The sequence below is a fragment of the Zootoca vivipara genome, chromosome 5, assembly GCF_965207765.1.
Source record: "Zootoca vivipara chromosome 5, rZooViv2.hap1.1, whole genome shotgun sequence".
Taxonomy (NCBI): Eukaryota; Metazoa; Chordata; class Lepidosauria; order Squamata; family Lacertidae; genus Zootoca; species Zootoca vivipara.
This window is the reverse complement of record NC_142588.1, coordinates 64,918,613-64,936,676: the sequence shown is the minus strand read 5'-3', so window position 1 is coordinate 64,936,676 and position 18,064 is coordinate 64,918,613. Positions and strand designations below refer to the sequence as shown.

General features: G+C 39.5%; 1 protein-coding gene across 1 annotated transcript in view; it reads right to left on the bottom strand.

Moving 5' to 3' along the window:
* CLSTN2 (calsyntenin 2) overlaps positions 1 to 18,064 on the bottom strand; it is a 337,675-nt gene that overhangs the window by 123,501 nt on the left and 196,110 nt on the right. The gene's annotated exons all lie outside the window — the stretch shown is intronic.

Below are 18,064 nucleotides of genomic sequence, written 5' to 3'. Positions count from 1 at the left end.
AATGCATTAGTTTTAATTGAACACAACAGAAACCTTGTCAGGTTTCTTACACGATACAAGGAAAACTTAACAGTTCAGCAGACTTTCACATCCATTATCCATAGCCAACTTTCAAAATGTTATTGCAACAAACAAACTATAAATAGCCACATCCAAAGATTAATTTGAACTAAAGCTTATCAAGCTTACCCAACCCCAGAATCTATTTTGGAGAGATCAGTCCCTTAACAAAACATCTAATGCAAGGTATTGGGCAAATACACTGGCATCTACTGATAACAGACGACACCCTAGAGCTTACTAGTGAAACAGTATGGAATCTCACACGAGGTAGAAATAAAATAATATACCCTCCAACGAAATCTGTACTTTTACACACAGAGAGAGACAGAGACAGAGACAGAGACAGAGACAGACAGAGAGAGAGAGAGAGAGAGAGAGAGAGAGAGAGAGCACCATGTTACAGTATGTGCAAATGATCCCTATACCTACACTAGCAAGATACTACATGCAATCCTCTTCTTATGTATTTGAGATTACAAAGCAAGGTAACTTAGTTTTCCAAGATGACTTCAATATTTAGGCTTATTTCCTGAAACTTTTTTTTTAAAAAAAAAAACAACAACACAAATTTAGCATTCAGAAAAGAACACATACACAGTGTTGTCACTAGCCTGTTTTAGTTTGTCCACTGTGTGGTCAAGGACATGCGACAGAAGTAATCTCACCTGCACAGAGTTATAAGAATGCTATACCGTATCAAACAAGACAATGTCTGTACTACAGTGGTAAAGGGTTAACCGAAAACTGGTTTATATTTCTGCAAGGAGCTAGAGGTATACACTGTATGGAAGTCAAACTAGCAGACAGTTAAACTAACTGTTTTATTGTATCAAGAGGGGGATGTGTCTGTTTGGGGAGGTTCTTGACTTTATATAAAGAATCAAAGGCATCAAAAGTCTGTTATTTTAACTGGTCTTATTGGCTCATAACTGTAAACAATAGGAGGATGGTATTTCACCCAAATTGTGGTGATGGTGAAAGAGCCTGGCTGGTGTAAATAAAAGGCCACATTCAGTACTTTTCAAGGAGAGCAGAGTACAGTAGCTGGTGGAGCTGAAGTGCAATAGAAGCCAGAAGGGAGCAATGGGCACTGGCAAATCTGAAAGGAAGCTGAAGATCCAACCCAACAGCTTGGGCAAAGAACTGAAGGAGGTCTTCTAAGAAGGGAGCTAGGTTCTGTGGCAGCTTTCAAGAAAGGGCTACTGCTATGTGACAGGTGGTTGTTTGGAACCTAAGGCAAAAGTTGTTGGAGACCATAGCTGCAATCTTGAAAGTAACCTGAAGTGAAGGAAGTGAGGACCAACTTGAAGACTGCCCATACAGTCCTCTGTGTGTGGTTAGAGTTGTGTGTTAATTGGAAAAGGAGTGTGATAGGACTTGGTTAGAAGGTGGAACTGCAACCTTACAGAGCAACCTTCTGAATAGGGCCAGTAATCTTATTACATATTCAGTGCTTCCTAAAGTAACAGTAAATAAGTGATACCACAAGTCACCAAAGTCATTCTTTTAAAAACAACAACCCAACAACAACAACCCTTTATAGTCTGTTAATATAGAAAATAAGTGTCAATTTATTTATAATGCCTTGTTTTGGACCTTTAACTTAGTACTCTGGTTTGATTTATCCTGGGTTCATCCATAGGTACCAAAAAGTTAACCGGCATAGGAAAACACAGGTGAAACTTGGAAAATTAGAATATCGTCAAAAAGTGCATTTATTTCAGTAACACAACTTAAAAGATGAAACCAATATACAGTGGAACCTCGATTTATGAACACCTCGGTTTACAAATTTTCGGTTTATGAACGCCGTGGACCCATCTGGAACGGATTAATTCAATTTCCATTACTTTCAATGGGAAAGTTCGCTTCAGTTTAGGAACGCTTCAGTTTATGAACAGACTTCCGGAACCAATTACACCCATGCTTCGGGTTAAGTACGCTTCAGGTTGAGTACTCCGCGGACCCGTCTGGAACGGATTAATCCACTTTCCATTACTTTCAATGGGAAATTCGCTTCAGTTTATGAACGCTTCAGTTTAAGTACTCCACGGACCGCCTGGAACAGATTAATCCACTTTCCATTACTTTCAATGGGAAAGTTCACTTCAGTTTATGAACAAACTTCCGGAACCAATTGTGTTCATAAACCGAGGTACCACTGTATGAGATAGATGCATGACATGCAAAGCAAGATATGCCAAGCCTTTATTTGTTGTAATTATTTGTCGTTAGGTGGGTCAATTATGAATGGAATGTAATGAATTAAATGTAATAGCGATGTTTATTTTTGTATTATTGTAACTATTTGTTTTATTACTGTGGAATTTCCAAAAGAAAGCATTTGTAAAAATAAAAATAAAAAAATAAGTTGCATTACTGAAATAAATGTAATTTTCGGCGATATTCTAATTTTCCGAGTTTCACCTGTATAAAGATTTAGAGTTATATGATGACAGGAGAGACAGAGTGAGGGGCAGATATATAATAGTCAAGAAGGTAGTAGGCTTTCTTTTTAATGGAGGTTAGCAGGAAACAAACAAAACCCCTCAACTTCACAGTGTATTGTTAGCTGGTAAGAAAAACACATTTAGGTTGTCAAGGAAGTAAGTGGTGAGGTGTTGGGTTAAAAGGATCCAAGCCTGGGCCACCAAAATTCTTACTGTGATTCATAGAGATTGATAGGCTATCTGAATTTAGCCCTGTGCCCTCAGGTAAGTACTCTTATGCTTCAATCCATATTTCTTCTTATTTTCATCTCTGTTGATTAGCCTCCACCAAATCATTGCCCCTCAAGTGGAAGGAAAGAGTCAACAATTAAACTGAATCGCAAACTACAGGGGAAAGTCACCAGCCAATTCTGCATGATAAAGAAAATCAAGAAATAGGATTTCTCATTTTCAGAACAGGAGTTTCAATATCATTTTCAGCAGAAGTAATCAGAAGATTATCATTCAGTAAGCAATTCATACACTCTGCTAAACCCTATCAACTGTGTGCAGAAAACAGATGCATTATTGGACAAACTAGAAGTGATTCATTTCTAAGGGTTATTCTTTGTTCCATTAAAGGTACTGAAGAGGTATTTGACACCGCATATTGCTGAGGAAGAAAAAGACGACCAAATAGCACTGATTTTCAATTCACTTTCCTTGTTCAGTTTCAGTGGGCAAACCAAAGGCAATGAAAATATACATGGTGTACTTTCTTCAAAGCTTACAATAAATAACTCAAAAGAGATGCAAATTACCAAAGTAGCATTACATATCAGCTTTTAATGAATTTTAAATCTGAAATGTTGCTGTAAACATAGAAGTCTGTTTTGACATTCCTATTTGAGCAATCATATGCATTTTTATAACCACAGTACTAAATAATCCTTAATTTGTTCAGTGCTATAAAGGCAGCATGCAAGCATTAATATAAAGCATCATTTCCCACAAATCATTTATGTTTGGTAAATTATTTCCTTTCTGAATGCAATACATATGCACACTTCTTGATGCTTGATACATAAATCATAACTCAGTAGGATCCATGATGTAGAAACAAGAGAAAATTACTATCCTGTTGGAAAATAATTGTGTTCGTTCTGCTGGGAGAAATGGGAACCAGGCCTCCCCTAAACAGCTGAAAAAAGTTATATGGCTGCACTCCATGGACCAAGCTCAGTTTATATAAAACATTTTACAGATTCTTCCATACAATTCCTGTGTGGTTACTGATTCTTATAAACAGCATCCAATGTAGTGAAATCAACCTGCAACTATTGGAGATGCATTTTGATTTCAATGTAACAGCAAATAAAATAAGAATGCAGGGATGTGCCAGCCACCTGTTGATAAATCTAAAAAAAGATGTAACACAAGCACTTATAACTGGGAAACACCTGCAAGCACTCCAATAGGAGAACAGCCTTTACTAGAGGTGTCATGGACCTTGAAGAAGCACAAACTCAGAGTGAAAAGGAGAAACGAGCGAAGAGGAAGGCATGCTTGGCAAACCCTCACCATGATCAACTCCTGCCCGGAAACCCATGTCCCCACTGTGGAAGGAAGTGTGGATCCAGAATTGGCCTCCACAGTCACTTATGGACTCACTGGTAAGACTGTGTTCATGGAAGACAATCTTACTTTGCCACGAGTGATCGCCAAAGAAGAATTCAGAGTGGTTTTGCATGGTCAGAAGGGCAGTCTTCCCTTACAATAATGTTTCAACTATGCATGGGAAGGAATTTGCTTGTTTGAAGTGTTTCTCCTTGTGGAAAGCTAACATAAGGGAGAAAGGATAATGCCAATTTCAAACTAACAGTTACACCTCTGCATTCTGTATTATACCCCTGATTTGCTTTATGCTAGAGGTAGGAAAAATTGCTTCATTCTCTCTCATCCTTCTATTCACTAATGTCCAATTAAATTGCCATAAACCTATAAGCTAGATTCCTCTAGGGACAGTTATTTACATTTACAACCAGATAGCTCTTATTGTCCATGGCTTATAGCATTTTATTTTTCTCATCCCCCTCAGAAGCGTCCTGTGTATGTTATTACGCTTGTCACAAGTGAGAGTCTGAGACTAAAACATAGCACCACTTCCAATGTCATTTTGTTATTAGGTCCTCTCTTATGGTGGAGGTGGGGAAGTAGAAGCACATCCCTCTCATTCACCCTGCATTTTCAGGAATGCATAGCAGAAGGGAACCATGCACCTGTTCCACCGCCACCATTGGAAGGTAGCCAAGGAACATGTGGATCAAGGCACTGTAGCTTGTCATTGGGCAAATCTATGAGAGGCTTGAGATAATTATTATTAAACATACAGATGCAAAATACATACCAAAACATACAATGATTTATCATATACAAACTGCCCTTTATTTGATAAATAGCCTATAGTGGTATATGTTATTTACGGACTATAGGGTAGTTGTATACTGTGTAGTAAACTCTATTAGTATCATATCTAATGAAATAAAAAAATTCCTTCAGTAGCACCTTAAAGACCAACTAAGTTTTTATTTTGGTATGAGCTTTCGTGTGCATGCACACTTCTTCAGATACCTAATGAAGAAGGACTGTCAACTTTCAAACTACTTATGTCTTTATCTCGCCTGCATTCCTCCCTCACAATATACTTGTCAAGTTATTCTCATTCTGTGGGTACTCCTGAAGTGCCCATTTAGAGGCTATTAAAATTTCTGCTGCTCTCAATAGATTTCCTACTAAAATCAGATGTTTTGGACATCTTTTTAAATAATAATTAAAAATGTAATAGATTTAAAGGTTTGGAATAACCATATCTTCTATTATCTTTAATATTTTCTCCCAGTAAATTCTAAACTTACTGCAACTACACCAAAGTGAGTTTCGTTGTGTCTCTGTTTCCAACAAGAGTCACTAAGGTTGGCAGAGCATGGACTAGATGAGCCTTGGGTGCCTTCCAGCTCTAAAATTCTATGAAGGTTTGGGTAAATGCTTGCTAATTACTTTGAAGTCAAATATCAGCAATAAAGAATCTTGCATTACTTCTTCTTCATACTTATCGATGGTGAGACAATTAAACTAGCAGTAAATATGTGTTTTCCAAACCTCCTCCATGATCTTTTTCTGTAACATCCTCTCCCATCTTAGGCGATAAAACATCGATATATACTAGGCATTAACTTCAGTGTTTCACTTTCTTGATTTATTACTTTTTCAAATCACGTTAGATCCATATTAATTTTCTTTCTCGGAGATTTTTTAATTACAAACATTTTTATCTGGAGGTATTGATACAATGAATTCAACTGAGCTTTTTTTTCAGAAGAGGTTGAAAAATTTCCATTATTCAACACGTCTCATATTCTTGTGGTGCACCTGTTTCTCCATCATCCAAAGTACTCTGGCCAGGCAACTGCCAAACTTGTCTGAGGCCCAGGGTGGGAGTCTTGTTCTCTACATTAGGCTGTGGAACTGAATCTGACATGCAGGACAGATATTTATTGCCCTCACTACCAAGTTAGATGGGTGGGCAAGGTTGCCCACCTGTCAGTCCAGTAACATCACTAGACATCAGGTCACCTGTTTTCATTTGCCTGTGTGGATTGAAAGCAAAAATAATGGTGGGACCCATCTCAAGTCCTGCTAGTACTAGCACAATGGGACTTTTGCCCCTCCTCCCCCTGCACATCTCCCGAGCCACACACCCCTGTCCCAAATTGACTGTGTGGGGTTGGGAGAACCCCTAGAACAATGTGGGGAGAGAAGAAGGTAGACTGTTCTGTCTGGTGAGCAGAAATGCTTGCACTGATTGAATAATCATAAGAGCAAAGCTTGGGTTCCTCCCTGTGCTTTGTAACACTTCCAAAAGGGTACAGTACAAGTCAGCAAGGTGAATTAGCACCCACAAATATTATGTGGCAATAAAGAATGTTGTCCTCTATTGCAGAAAGTAGTTTTGAAGCTGAAATTGGGCCCTGTATATGCTAACTGTCTCAGGAAGACAAGCATTTTATTTCAAGTATCAACATGAGGGAAGGTGCCTCCTTATCTCCTGCCAATAACAAAGAGATATTGTTTGGCTGTTTGATGGAGCTCATGTCAGCATCATTATTCTGAGGACTCTGCCTGACTGTGATAACCACCAACAAGGAGATTGAGAGGTCACATAACGTAACAAAATCTCTATTTGACAAATATTGACTAGCTTCTGGGCATATAATTTAGTTAGAAATAACCTTCCAGATCTTTAACTTTCACTTTGTTCACTTTATGGACAAACACTTATTAAAATCATTCCCCACTCACGGAGAAGCACTCTCTCACATAAATGGGCAAATTAATGACAACTCAAGCAGCATCTGTCAATTACTGTGAAAATTAATTATTCCATTAATAACTACATTGATTAAATCTTACTTTAAAAGCATGTCAGACAATGTGACTCATTAATTTCACTACAGATCCCAGTCATGTGTACCAATTGATTTTTCCCATATGGCCTTGCTTCCTGCTACATTCAATTCACTTCATTTCTCTCTTTCAAATAGAGTGATGCTTTGAAAGCTTGTTTTGGAATACACATCTTCTTCTCAGATTTGAATTGAAACTTATATTCAAATACTTATTTTCCTCTCTTCCACCCAGCCCCACCACAGAAAGTTAATGATTTCTGTCAGCAGTAGTGTGACTGGAGTAAATTCCCTGACCTTAGTTAGGAGTTGGGTGTACAAAGACCTAAGAAACAATGAGTACGTGGTGTTGGGGCAGAGAGCTGAGCCACAAGACTCAGTCAATGCAGAGGGCTGTGCTTGGAGTCTTCAGTCTCACACTCAATAGATTGGTTAGCAGTCTGGTGCAGGGGTGAAGAGAAGGATGCTTGAGGTAGCTTTCTCTACACAACAACTGAGCAGAATTCTCAGGTGTCTGAATGGAATCTAAGAAGGAATAGTGCCATACTGCAACTGTCACACAGACAACCTAAGCCATGTAGAAATAAATAGGAAGGAGCACAGAAAGCTATCTCATATTGAGTTTGCCATGGCTTCATGTAGCTTTCTCACCGGGGATGGGAACCCTTGGGGCCCTCCAGATGTTGTTGGGACTCAAACTCCTATCAACCTCAGCCAGCATGGCCAACAGCCAAAGATCCACCCTTAGTCTATTCTACACCGACTGGCAGTGGCTTTCCAGGATTTCAGAGAGGAGCCTTTCACAGCTCTACTTGCAGATGCCAGGGAGTAAACCAGGGATCTTCTGCAAGAAAGAAAGCACTCTATAACACTAAACTGTAGTTCTTGGGTTACATAGTATTAAAAGTGCATTTGGTGGGCTTGAATTGCTATGCCAGCTTCTTGGATATTTGCAAGTGAATCTGTTGTTAAGAAAGGCAAACAAAACAAAACAAAACCCTTTTCCTTCTCTCCCTCAGGGCACATCATAGAATGAAAACTTATGAGATTGCTTTGATTTATATTGACATGTTCAGTAGACTTCTTATATTTATTCAACTATGAGTAATGGATTAAGGTAGGACACCATTCTTCAGGAATAAATTATTTTGGTGTTTGAATAAAGTATAGTAGCAGTAGAAGCAACACAGTTTGCATGTTTTTAGTATTAACATTACTAATATTTGTTACACACTTAATGTTTTAGGGGAATCTTCAAAATCCACAGTTGGGCAAAAATTTTATTAGGGTCAATCAATATGTCACAAAATTGTGGCAAGGTCTGGTCATAATAAAGGTATTGCCCAGCTCAGTTTTAGAGTGTTTTCTTATGGAATAAGAACATTTGCTTTTTTAAATAATCTTTTGTCACATGGATTCTTATTCCATGGTTAGTTTTATTACATTTGTTTTACCATTTTTTCATACCCCCAACATTTTGGGAGGGCAAACAGAGCACAGACCCCACCATCCCACTGCCCCCATTGTTTGTCCATTTATATCCCAATTATAACTATTACCTTTATATGTCCCCAAGAAGCTCCCAGTGGCATACATGGTTCTCAACCTCACAATTTTATTCTCACAACAACCCTCTGAAGTAGGGTAAGTTGAGAGATTGCCCAAAGTAACTCAGTGACCTTTATGGTTGTGAAGATTGATCCCTGGTCTTCCAGGTTCCGGTTTCTAACCACTATACCACACTGGATCTCACTTGAAATAATAGTCCAATAAAGGCTTAAAAAAAAAGTAATAGCAGCTTTGGAAATACTGTAATTAAACTTCAACAATGAAGAAGTAGGTTCCTCATCCTTTCCCCATGTACCATTTTCCAATTCCAAATTCTCTTCCATTTGAATTAGTTCTTGCCAAGCATCATTCTTCATAGCATCGATATATAAAAAAGCAACAAAGAAGGGCCCGTTTATTATTTGTTCCTATATATTCATATTATAAATTAATATTTAAACACGAAGAGTGTATATTTCATAACCTAAGAATCTTGATACGTCTAATTGTACATTATCCCGAAACACTGTTTGAGCTTTCAGATTATGGATCAAATGAACTGAGCATTTCACTTTTTTATAATTATTTGTGTTATATTATTTGGAGCCTTGAAGGGGGAAGGGACAAAGTTCCCCTGTTTTCTGCAAAGCAACTATTCATCACAAGTGATGAATAAGCATTAATTACAATTACTGCCTGCAGCATCAGAGTGGTGTGGGGTCTACAGTGTTTCTCTGCCATAAATGGGTTTGTATTGAAAATATGCCTAAGAAATAAAAAGCCTACATCATTTCATTAATATACCTCTATTGGGTTTCATTAAAATGTTTTGATGTATCTATGTGAAACTTGAACTGTCCTTTTCACTTTGGTATTATGAACAGTCCAACACAGCTGCTTGAGAGAAAAGCACTGCAATAAATGTTCATATACCTACCAGAGGCTGTATTTTCTTAAAGCAAGACATGTATTTTATTGTCCCCCACCATCCAGTTTCCCAACATTATTTACAGAAAGAAGCAACAAGCTTTTTTAAAAAAAAAAATGTGCAAAGCTCTAATGCACACGAGTTCTTTCTGTGATTAAACGTTTGCTGAAGGAGAAAATGGACAATCCATGCAGCAGCTTTTTATCTCTGCCCCAATTTCTCAGCAACACCCCCTCCCATTTATGCTTAGTTATTAGAAACCTTCACTCCTGTCATCAAATCAGATTGAAAAGTAATTGGGAGATCCAATTGCTGAATTAATTTCAGTGAACAGAATCAGTTCAGTATAGTGAACAAAATCGGTAAAGTACATTTTCTATAATCTGATTCCATATTCTTAAAGAGAGAGAGAGAGTTCCTATTCAACGTGGAACACATAGACTTGAATCTGAAGTATGCAATTTCAAATGTTCAATCAGAGAGAGGGAGAAGGGATTCCATCAGTGGAAACTGTTGAGGGAAATGACATATCTGTAGAAGATTAATCTAAACCTATTTTAGTAACTTGCATGAAGCAATTGGAAGAAATCTATGTCTGAAATCAACCAAATCTGTTCAGCTTCTTTCCTCCAGCTATTTCTTTGATCCTCTGTCTAGCTTTAGACAAAAGAATGGCAGATATGAAAAACAGCAGTGTTAGCATACGGTAAAAAAGGAGAGACACTCTAGCAGGTATTTTAAAACAAGATCAAGGTGTAGCTGATTGGTGTATGAGAGCTATTCTGTCATATGCTTTTGGTGGGAAATTGTTTTATGTAGTGTCTGCTTTCTGTTGCATGGTGGTTGGCTGATATTGGTGCTCAAGTTTCTTAAATGCAAAACTCCCATGACACCATCTATGGTGGACCCTCTCTTCTCAAATCCCTGAAATGTGGGGTTGCTTTGTAAGATGCATGGTACCGGTAGGTCTACTCAGAATCATATGTTTTTTTTTAATTTAACACGCTAGATAGTCAAATGCAAAAACAGATTTTAGGGATAACTCCTAACCTCTAACTCAAAATGGAAATCTTTCTTTCAAAGGCATTTGAGAACTAGTCTCTCTCTACAATTCCACTGTTCTACCACATACCTTTAAGAGACAAAGATACACAGTATTTCCTTAATGCTGTATGAAAACAAAATGAGTAGGCCAGTATTTTTTTCACTTATTGTGACAATAGCAAGATAAATATCCATTATATCTCAGAAGAGAAAGAGGCCAGTTCCATGTACATTCCAATATATATATATATGACAGCATGTTCCACTTTCTCTGTCAGAAAGACACATACTGTCATGTTTGTTTGTTTTTTCCGGTAGGAAAACAAACCCAGTAGATAAGGATTTAAGGATTAGTTCAGCTCTTTTAATCTCAGATCCTAGGGAATGATTTGACATCTACTGTTACACAGTGGGCAGAATATGTTATGTGTGTTGTTGTATAGAAAATGGCACTGAGCTCGCATTAAAGTGTTATAACAGCCAACACTTGACTGGAATACTCCTGGTCTCTCTGCATGCATTCTATATAGAAACATTAAAAACAAGTTTTGTCTCTGTGAGTCAGAATTATTCTGTAAAATATATGCAGCTGTCAGCACAGTATTATTAGTTTACACTATGCATACCGGGTGCCCCAGCTTGCGCCCACGATTGAGGGGGCCAGAGCCATGCAACATGCTCAAGTCACGGGTGCACGCTGCACAGTGCTCAAGTTACACGCTCACACTGCGCGCCATGCTGACATGTCGTGCACACATTGCATGGTGTGTGCGCGGGATGCAAGCACATCACACAGTGTATGCTAGTGATGTGTGTCTTGTCAGCAAAGGATATTGAGAGGGCCCAGCCGCTTTCTTGAAAAAAAATATGGGGTAGGGAGAAGGCCTGGAAACTAATTGGTAGCCAGGGTAGTCTGACTAGGATCGGTGTAATATGCTCAAACCATCTTGCTCCATTGAGCAACCTGGCTGCCGAATTCTGCACTAGCTGAAGTTTCTGAACCATCTTCAGAGGCAGCCCTGCATATAATGCATTGAAGTAATCTAACCTTGAGGTACTGTTTCCGGGAGGAGGATGGAGGGCAAAGACTTGACAGAATTGGAGTTGATTACAACTACAGTCTCTTTGTCTGATCATCCATGGCAGGACTCAGCACTCAGTACATCTTTTCGTGGTTATTGTCCCCACACCACCTCTTTTCAGGTATTGTTGCCATAAGTTATTTGTGAGCAGTCTTTTGGTTTCCCTAATTGCACATACGTAACAGAAGAGCTAGCACAAGAAGAAAAAAATCTGTTACATAAACCAAATCTTTTGTTGATGCTAAAACTAGGCCTGCCTACTGGAAAACAGAAAGATAAGTACTGTCCTCCTGATAACAGGAAGAAAGAAAACCAGTATGACTAAGTTCATAGCACAAAGGAAGGGAAAAACTCATTCACAGCTGCCTTTATCCTCTGAAGAACAAAAAGTGTTTCTTTACACCCAGATTTTTAACTGTGGGAAGCATATGATTGAATGGGGGCAAAAGGGAAGACAAGAAGACCTTCCATTGCCCTTTTGTTACACAATATTCTGCATGCATCAGATACAGCTACTTTCAGGTCACTGCACAGGGAGTCTTACAGTAGTTTTTGGGCCATATTTCCTGGTCACTTGCTGCAAGGAGGACAGGATAAATAACAGCAAACCTTCCCAGTGAAGGGAAAGTATTTGTGCTCATTTATCAGCTGCTTGTAATCTTATAGTGGCATTATATTAACATCCTACTATTCATGTCCTGGCTGTGTCCTGATATGCTATTATTACATTACATAGCTCATTCCTTGTAGCTTAGTTCAATTCCATTCCGGTAACATGGGTTTGATAAGTTATATGGGTTTTTAGGGTCTGGGAGAAAAGATGAAGGTTTGTTCTTAGCTACAGCTCATGATGAGAGACAGTTTAACCACAAGTCCAGATGACATGCTCAGCATGGTGCAGGAGTAGAGAAAGACTGACAAGGAGAAAGACAGCTGCGTCTTCCTCTCCAAGAGCCTGCACAGCTGTTGGTTGGCATCCATCTGTCTCAGGAGACAATGGAGGAGTGCACATTTGGGGGTGAAGTCAAACTGTTGGAAGGTTGCAGTACCTGTTGTGGTTGTGGGGACTGATACGGGAGGGACATGTTTTGCTGCAGCTGGGGCAGATGAAGGCATCCAGTTGTGCATTTGTAATTTGGTTTATGAAACAAAACAAAACAAAACATTTTTTTTTAAAAAAAATCCCCTTCCAGTAGCACCTTAGAGACCAACTAAGTTTGTCATTGGTATGAGCTTTGGTGTGCATGCACACTTCTTCAGATACAGGTTTATGGTATAATGAAAACCACAGACCCTCCAAGTGCCCCTAATTTTCAGGGACAGTCCACGATTTTCAGAAGCCATCCCGGTTTCTGATTTGATCCCAGAATGTCCTCCTCTTCCTTAGGATGTCCCTATTTTCGTAGGAAAAATGTTGGGACACCTCTATTTTCATTGGAGAAATTGTGGAGGATATAGAATAAGATGTCCCTAGTTTCTTTGGAGAAATGGTGGAGGGTATGAAACTGGGGCACTGAGTGTTCCATACTTTGCATTATCACTGAATTCAAAATGAAACAAGGATCCATAATTAACCAAGGCCCGTTTCTTTCATTCTCCTTACTTAAGCTTCTCACTCAGTCTTCACAAGTATGAAGCAGTCATCTCAGAAAAGCTAGCTAGTCATGTAAACAAACCTGCACATGTTATACAGGAGAGATGCCAACGGTCAATATGCTACATTGCATTTCAAACGTATTTAGAGCACTCAAAATAGTTTCCCTGTGCTGTAAGCAATCTCAGGATGGTTTTATCAGTATTGCTTTGCTTGGTTGAGTAATTTAAGGTCACTGTGTTTGCTGCGAATTGTGAACTGCATCCACCTTTGCAAAATCATGTTAATATCCATTGCATGGTTTCTATCAAGGATTCTCAAAGCAAGGTACAGTAAATAAAATACATCTGTACAGACAAATGTCTCAAAGCATTACCAGTAGAAAACAGCTTTTGTTGGCAGCATTTGTCACATTTCTGAAAGTGAGCTGAAAAGTGAAGGGATCGATCCTACATTTGTTTTATATTTGTTGTAACCTTTCCTATGGTCTTACGGCAAAGGCCAAGTAATATGATAATGATAATGATGATGTGATAATGATGATGATTTTGTTTAATTTTAATTTTTATACCGCCCAATACCTGAAGGTCTCAGGGCGGTTTACATAGAATATAAAATAGATATCTGGGCAAATCTGGTAAAATCAAAACAACACCACAACCCAATAACCCCCCCCCCCAAAAGAGCCAACATTTAAAAAAGGGTATAGGATGTAGATCAAGTCAGGCAAAGGCCTGGTTAAAAAGGAACGTTTTTGCCTGGCGCCTAAAGGTGTATAGTGAAGGCGCCAGGCAAACGTCTTTGGGGAGAGCATTCCAGAGACGGGGAGCCACTGCAGAGAAGGCCCGTTCTCGTGTTGCCACCCTCCTGACCTCTCAAGGAGGCACACAAAGAAGGGCCTCAGAAGATGATCTCAGGGTCTGGGTAGGTTCATATGGGAAGAGGCAGTCCTTGAGGTATCGTGGTCCTGAGGCATTTAAGGCTTTATAGGTCAAAACCAGCACTTTGAATTGGGCCCAGAAACTAAGTGGTAGCCAGTGCAGTTGGACCAGGATTGGTGTAATATGCTCAAACTGTCTTGGTCGCTGAATTCTGCACCAGCCGAAATTTCCGAACCATCTTAAAAGGCAGCCCTATGTATAACACATTGCAGTAATCTAACCTTGAGGTTAATAAATGAAATGTGGTATGCTTTAACTCGCTGGGCATTAGCAGTTAGACAGACACCACCATGCAGGTGTCTATATAATTACACATAACACCATACAGGATGTTTGGTGGATCATCAGTCCAACCCAGGCAGCGAAGAAGAAAGCATCAGTCTATGGTGGTGTTTATGTGGGTGAGTGACAGTGAGCAAAGCACTAATATCAGTTGCATTTAGGGTCTCCGATGCACACACAGAACTCTCTGCTAGCAGAGGCTTCTCAATTTGAATAAATGCAACTGAATACTCCCTGATGAACAGCCTATTTATTTCCATAGTGGATGTGACTTGTGTTCTGGTGATGCAGAATTTCACATAACACATTGAAGTTATGTGGATTTTATTATCAGGGCCAAGGTTTAGAGGAATCAGGAAAAGACACATACTGTACATAGCTTGATCCATCAGGGACATATGGTTATCCTTGAATTTAATCCCATACTAAGGAATACTATACATGTGTTTACTCATAGGTATGTCCCACTGTTCCACTGAGCTTAGGGCAGGTTTCACCTAATGAGCCCCATGAACAGAAGACCTATGCAAGACTCCAAAAATTGGCTAAGAGGGGTCATTAGAAACCCCAGAACAGCATGTGTGGGGAGGAGAGGGAAGACCGTTCCATCTGCCAAACTGAAATCAGAGCTAAATTTAGGGCATTGTGGGCAGTTTCGCTGCACAGGGCGCCAAGCCGAGGGGAATAGAGAGCAGCAGTTGGCTGTATCTGAGATTCTCCCCTACATCCTCCACAGTGCGGTCACAGTGAGATTTGTCTTAAACGGAAAGGGGTAGGGTCCAGGAAACCCAAAAGGTGTTTCTTCCTGGGCTATGAGCAGGGTGACTCACTATCCCACACCTTCACATACGGTCTTTCCCCCTTTCTTCTGATTGCAACTTCCTCCCTTTTTAAGAACCAGAGATGTTTCTTCACCCAATAGGAGGATTGAATTGCAGGATCTACCTCCCCACCCCCAAATCCACGCACCCCTCTCTTAGAGGTAATACAAAAGAGCAGTAAGGCAGGTTTGGAAACTGGAAGCTGATGGGGAATGGTTTGTGTTGGGAAATTTTAAAAAGATCCATGTCTTGCCTTCCTTCCTTTCTTTCAAAAAGGGGAAGGAAAGGAAAAGGAGGGATTTCTGAAACTTTGGATTTTTCTTTCTCCTTGAAAAAGGTGGATAGGAAGTGGGGAGGAAGGAGGGAAAGGTGTGGGGGGAGGGGGAGATCCCTTCATCTGTCTTTGTGAGATTGTGGTTTTTGTGTGTGTGTTTTTTGCCTGGGTGGGAAAATCAGGCTGGGGAAAAAGTGAGAAAGGAAGGCGAAGGTAGGATAGGAGAAGGAGGGGATAGATAGTGCCAGTCTCTCATTGCAGCATAGCTGGTTGGCCATTGCACAGGGTGCCATATTGCCCAAATCCACCCCTGCTGAAATCCTTGTGAAGAGATAATATATGTCATAGTGTGGCATTGAATTCTACCTGTAGTCTCCAGTACATATATATAGGATTGCAGCCTTAATATTGTCAAGCAAAGATTGAAGAGAGTTGTCATTTCAGGATCACTGATTCTGTAAACAACTTGAACAATCCCATCAAATAACATATAGCAAACTGAGGATACTTTTTCTCTCTCCCTTTATCTATCTCTGAAAGAGATGCCTTCAGCAGCATTCCACATTAAATAATCTGTTGAAAAGCTTTCCCAAGGATAAATGTGTGGAACAGGAGCTGGATTACTGTAAATCTTGATTATCCAGCAAACAAAATGACTGCTTGAACAAGAGATATACTTCATGCTTAGTGAAAACTTAGTAACTCTCATACTTACCTGAAAGGTTCAAAGATGTACTTAAAAGAATCTATTCCTTGCAATTTAACTAGGTGCACTTTCTGCAGATAGGCTGTGTGTCAGAACTGACCTTTATTTTACTGGATTGATTTTTAAAATCTCATCACAATTTCAGATAAAAGGAGAAGTTAATTAAGATAAGTGTGCAAAGACTAAGTGGCATTCAACCCATACAAAAAGATTTTTTCCTGAAGGAAAGCTACTAAAAAAAGAGAAAGCTATAATCTGCACACTTACGTGGGAGTAAGGCCCATTGAACAAATTGAACTTTATTTTTGAATAAATGTGTATGGTATTATGTCATAACATTGCAAGCAGAAACAAGGGCTACTGTGGTCAAAGAGATAGAGAGATGGACTTGGGCTCTGATAAACTTTCCTGGCTCACACTCTCAGACACGGTGCTCAGACTCTCAGCTTGATTATTCTCAAATACTTTTTTCTACAAGTCAGTAAATGGTTTAAGCACAGATCAGGTTACAGGCTACATAGTTCATAAGCTCCAGAACAGAGCTCTATGACGCATGGCTAGGAACAAGCTGAGGTGGCGACTCAATACTTGACACCCACCCACCCTGGGCTCTTGTTTTTGAAGTGCAAGATAGGCAAGTCATTTATGCAGTTCTTGTCCCACACAAAGGAACTGGGTAAACCTGTGGTATAGTCATGAATTCCACTGTAAATCTATACTTCCATTAACTTGTCTGTGATCACTATCCCACATCAAGTGGTGGACACCTTTGAAAACAGTACACTCTGAGCTGTTTATTTTTGGTCTTTTAAAAAGCTCCATTTGTGCCTGCAGCAGCATGGTCTTCTTCTGACAAAGGCTTCAGTCTCCAGTGTTGCATGGTCACATGGCTGATATATGAACCAGCAGGACCTAGGGAGATCTTTGATTCAGTTCACATTCAAAGGCTATGCCACACTATTGGAAACAATACAGGAACTGAAACAGAGCCATTCTTTGAAATTTGCACTTCTCTGAATTTTGCAATGCAGTTCGTCAACCAAATGTGTACAAAAATGTGCATTCTGAGGTTAAGTGTGCATAGAAATGCACATATTAGTGAAAATAACATCTCAAATGCATTATATTAGAGAAAATTGTGCTTCAAAAGTGTGTGTGTGTCAAAATTCGCATTAAAACGCTGAGGAATTTTCTTTTAGATCACAAACTGATGTAGAAATTTTGAAAAATGAATTTAAGATTGTAAAAATGAGAATAAGAGAGAAACTGAAACGGACAGATTCAGTGAATCACAAACTGGTGAACCACTGCTGGTCGTTGAAGCCTTTCTGAGATGAGCTCTGTACCATGGCTTGTGTGGGCATTTCACCTATATGCAGAGATGCAAATATGCAAAAGGGGTGGGTGGAAGGTGATTTCCTGCCCCTTCTTCCTTGTGAGGCTCAAGGCAACCCCTTGAGCCCCACAAAAAGAATTTCCTACGGCCCAGAGGACAGTTGGGTAGGGGGCAGAGGAGGAAGGGAAGGACAGTAAGTTAATCAATGAATAAGAGGGGATGGTCAACAAAACTTGAGAGGCGAGGCACTTTCTGTGACCAGGAGCATGGGAAACTGGTTTTGTTAACCTAGTCAGTAAATGTCCCTGCTTCACAAGTTTACATTATAATGGAAATATATGGGGGGGGGGGTTGGGGGGGAATGCCTGGTGTAACCGCTTTCAGGTTTTATTGCAATCAGGCAGTATATAAATCTTGTGAAATAAAATTTAAACAGGGAAAAAGCACAAAAACTAAAGCCAACTACTCATGGAAACCTACAAATTGCAACACGTGGTAATGACAAATTAATCGTTGCCTCCCTTTGCTGTCATTGTGCAGCCCACAATAAATT